The sequence below is a fragment of the Microtus oregoni genome, unplaced genomic scaffold, assembly GCF_018167655.1.
Source record: "Microtus oregoni isolate MIOR12 unplaced genomic scaffold, Mior012 000015F_ref0000493, whole genome shotgun sequence".
In the NCBI taxonomy this organism is placed as follows: Eukaryota; Metazoa; Chordata; class Mammalia; order Rodentia; family Cricetidae; genus Microtus; species Microtus oregoni.
Window position 1 is genome coordinate 3,163,689 of NW_024543074.1, and position 4,238 is coordinate 3,167,926.

Consider the following 4,238-nt stretch of genomic DNA (forward strand, 5'->3'; position numbering starts at 1 on the left):
GTGCTCCCAGAGAACTGAGATTAAAGGCCTGCGCCACCATGTCCAGCTCATAGGGCCTTTGTAAAAACAAAATAAGCAGGAAAACTGAGGTCCAGAATGCCTGGGGTTCAGGCTCAACCTTGAAGGAAGGTAACCCCTAAAAGGCTCAAAGTAGGATTGATTTATTTCTCAAAAAGGACAGTCTTTGGTGTTTCTTCTGATAATATTCAAGAGTTAAAACTTTTTTCCATTTACTTATTTTTTAAAGACAGGGCTTCTCTGTGTAGCCTTGGCTGCCCTGAAACTGCCCCTGTAGACCAGGCTGGCCTCCAATTCAGAGATCTGCCTGTCTCTGCCTCCCAAGTGCTAGGATTAAAGGCGTGTGCCACCACCACCCAGCTAGAAAAGTTCTTATGCATTCACTCCTCAGAGACAAGCTGTCAAACTGTCACCAAAAGAGCTTTTTGGACTTGGGCTAACCATGATCTTGATGACATGCAGGGGTAAAGAAAACCATACATTATATCGAAGAGGTACTTAGCAGGGTAGTGGATAACTCACAGCACTACCAGTGGGTGGACAAAACAGTCACAGGAAGGTCGTCAAGACGCCAGCAAGGCCAGTTTGCTCGGCATGTCACTTGGGGAGCCAGTGGACACAGCATGGTGCCTTACTGCTCTGAGGTCCATGTCTGTCACGGACACTGCCAGAATTGGATCCAATTCTAAAGTCTCTGCTTTGTGTGTCTGTCTCTGGATCCTAAGTCCATCTGGCCAAGCTAAAGACAGACAGATGGACAGACAGACAGACACATCCTGAGCCTGAAGAATAAGTGCATCTGCCTTGGGGTACAGTTCAGCTGTCACTGACTTACAAAACACTGGATTCCTTAAGAAAGTAAGACATAGCCGGGCGGTGGTGGTGCAAGCCTTTAATCCCAGCACTCGGGAGGCAGAGGCAGGCGGATCTCTGTGAGTTCGAGGCCAGCCTGGTCTACAAGAGCTAGTTCCAGGACAGGAACCAAAAAGCTACAGAGAAACCCTGTCTCGAAAAACGCCCCCCCCCCAAAAAAAGACATAAAAAATAAATAAATAAAAAGAAAATAAGGCATGCCCATTATAGTGTGAATAAATCTGAAATTAACTAAAATCCAAAAAAGGAGGGTACACGTGTGAGGGATTTTTGCTAAATCTGAAGTAGGAAGGTCCACTTCTAATCCAGGTCTTGATGTGTGAAGACGCGCCTTTAATCCGGACCACACCTTCTGCTGGAAGCTTCTGCTCACTAAAGCTTACCTGGCTACAGGTCCTGCGGAGTGCCAGATCTGGCACCATTCCCCAGGAGTTCAGCTAGTGACCTGGTGGCAGGTGGACTACATTGGATCACACGTACCAGAGCAGATACTTACTTGGTTATGGGTTTGCCTTTCCTGCATGCAATGCTTCTGTCAACACCACCATGCATGACTTACAGAGTGCCTTATCCACGGTCATGGTATTCCACACAGTATTGCTTCTGACCAATGAACTCATTTCACGGCCAGCCGTTGTTGGAGTAGCTGCACCGAAGCCTCAAGGCAGTCTATAAATCCCCTTTACATACATTATATACGTTGTTGGTCTAGAGGACCCTGACTGATTGCACTAGTGTGTAACTCTTCTGTTTACACATACATGGATGGCATCTTATGTATTTGTTTCGCTTGCCTTTTGTCTCAATACAAGTTAGCAGTGTGTGTGTGTGTGTGTGTCCATCAAGGCCAGCAGAGTAATAATTCACAGGAGGCAAGAAGGTAGTACAATTTAACACAACTCAGTAACCAGTTCAAGCTTTGAGAGTCTGACACCAAGGAGTTTATTTTAGGCACGTTTAAGCACAGCACAGTTTGGTGAAAACTTTCCTGGTAATAATTAAGTCAATCCTAGGTGCACAATTAACTCAAAAATGCGTGCACAACAAAGTTTAAGACACAACTACACTGAAACTCTTTGTAAAGTACATGTGACATCTTCCATAAAGATAGTTTCTGTAGCGGTGAAGGTCCTTAATCCCAGCACTTGGGAGGCAGCCTGGTCTACGGCCCGAGTTCCAGGACAACCAGGGCTGTTACACAGACAAACCCTGTCTTGAAAAAACAAAAACAACAAAACTTGTTTCTATAGATTGAGAAAAACACACTAATGATAAAGGTGACCAGGCTGTTAACTTCGTCCATTCCCAGCCTTCTAGGTGGAAATAGGTTATACATCACTCTCATTGAAGAGATGAACAACCCTGTGTGTTTAACATTGCTGGTTCCTTAGTGCTTATCAGTGAGAACACGGAGTTATTTCTTAAACTCTTGTGGAGCACTTACGAAATATCCATTGTTTATTTTGTCAATTCTCACTGTATTATAATAAACAATATATAGTCAAGAATCTCCTTGAACGCACCTCCTGGTACTGATGGATGCCCGGTAGGATAACGTCCGGATGGTGAAATTGCTGAGTCAAATTACGCGTAAACTACTGCTCGACTGACCTGCAGAAACACATTTCGAGTCAGTGAAACGCGAGACAGCTCGGAGAAGTGTCTTTTTTGGGGGTGTCTGTTGTTAAAGAGCCGACTGGAGGTCTTTCGAAGGATCCAAATGCTGGAAGGTTCGGCAGCCCGGGCTTTAGAAGCGCACGCGGAAGTGCAGGGCTGGAAGCGCCCCGGCCACCCTACAGATGCTAACTTGCCGCGCACCGAGCGCCGGCTGCGGCCCCCAGCTTGGGGTCCCCTCCGGTAGCCCCGGTTCAGCCTCCCAGGTGCGTCCGGGGTTTGAACGGCCGTGCCACCACGTGCCAGTACGCCTCCTTCCCCGCTGGGCCAAAGCGTCCTCGCCACACCGCCTCCTAAAAGAAACACATTAAACAACGCAGGCTGCGTGAGCCGAGCCTCCTGCCCGGAGTCCGGGGCGCCTGCTTTCTCCAGACTCGCTCCAACCCGACAACTAGCCGCCCCCCAGGACTTGCGGGCGAGGGCCGGGACCCTCGAGGAGCACCGGAAGCAGTGACGCCTCGGGGCCCAGGAACGTTTGGAACTCGCAGGGACACCGGAATCTCGGTGGTTCCGCGTTGGCCCGCCATGGTGGCCTTGTGCCAGGGGCCCAAATCAACTGTAGCGAAGCTTAGGAAAGGTTGCCCAACGTCCTGTGGCTTGAGAAGGCTGCCGGGCGCCTAAAGCCGCCAGCAGGTCCCATGGTGTAATGGTTAGCACTCTGGACTTTGAATCCAGCGATCCGAGTTCAAATCTCGGTGGGACCTCACTGCACATCATTTTTGGCCTTAGAATCCCTGTTTTGGGGCCTGCAGGAAATAGCGACCTGCTCGAGGCTTGACGTGGGACGCACTGACCTGCAGGACGGCCGCCCAGCTTCCCTCCCCGGGTTCAACACGCTTACATTTCAAGAGCAGCCTGGGCCGGGTGGCACTGCGCACGCGCGCCGAGTCAGGCGGAAAAGTAAATGTGTTGATGGAAGACTGAACAGAACTTTACCCTGAAGGGAAAACCGAAAGCACCCGAAGGCTCCCGAGGCGTTCCTGGCGGGGTACCGCCTACTCGGTGCGCCAGGAGGCCCCGCCCCCTGTTCTCTTATTGGCTACTGTGCAGAACGCGCGGCGGGATTGCTTTGTGAGCTGCGAATGAAGTGGCCGGAAAGGGCTAGGGGGCGGGCAAATGATTCCAGGGGACCTCTGATTGGCCACAAGCGAGTGGTACCCGGAGGTTTGTGTTTTTGGGGTCAGAGACCCTAGCGAGGTTCGTTTTTCAATTAGATAATTCGTCAGGACCGTTTCTCACCGTCCACGGGGTGTTTTTCCAAGCGCAGAATAAGAATTCTGCAGCAGCGCGCGCGTGTGCGTGGGACCTGCGGGAAAAGGCGTACCTCTCCAACAGGGTGGAAGATACGTGCATGGGTTGTTATCTTCTTTGGATTCATACCTGGATTTCGAGATGTTTTTCCCTGTAGGGTAAGTGACGAGGGAGCCTGCTGACGCATTATAGTCTCCCTACAAAGTGATTGGCATGGTGGCTATAAGTTCCCACCCTTGGGAGGATGCCATAGAAACAAAAAGAAGCCTCGTTTGGCTTTCCTATTAATTCTCAGTACGCCTTTTCCCGACCCGACCCACGCACTCTTTAAGACGCCTGAATGGATCAGTTTGAATGAGCCATCCCAGCCTCAAAAAATATCTAGGCGCGCCCACAGAGAAACCCTGTCTCGAAAAACAAAA

General features: G+C 50.1%; 1 long non-coding RNA gene and 1 other non-coding gene across 3 annotated transcripts; one reads left to right on the top strand and one right to left on the bottom strand.

Moving 5' to 3' along the window:
- Positions 1-1,809: 1,809 nt before the first annotated feature.
- On the bottom strand, positions 1,810-3,501 carry LOC121456797. 2 transcript variants are annotated; one of them, XR_005975659.1, is made up of 2 exons: positions 3,407-3,501; positions 1,810-2,858 (listed from the first exon to the last, which is right to left on the bottom strand). It is a non-coding gene; the product is annotated as an uncharacterized LOC121456797 (long non-coding RNA). The 2 variants fall into 2 exon arrangements; XR_005975658.1 differs by having other exon boundaries at positions 3,360-3,458.
- Positions 3,198-3,269, top strand: Trnaq-uug. Its single transcript has one exon. It is a non-coding gene; the product is annotated as a tRNA-Gln (tRNA).
- Positions 3,502-4,238: the final 737 nt, after the last annotated feature.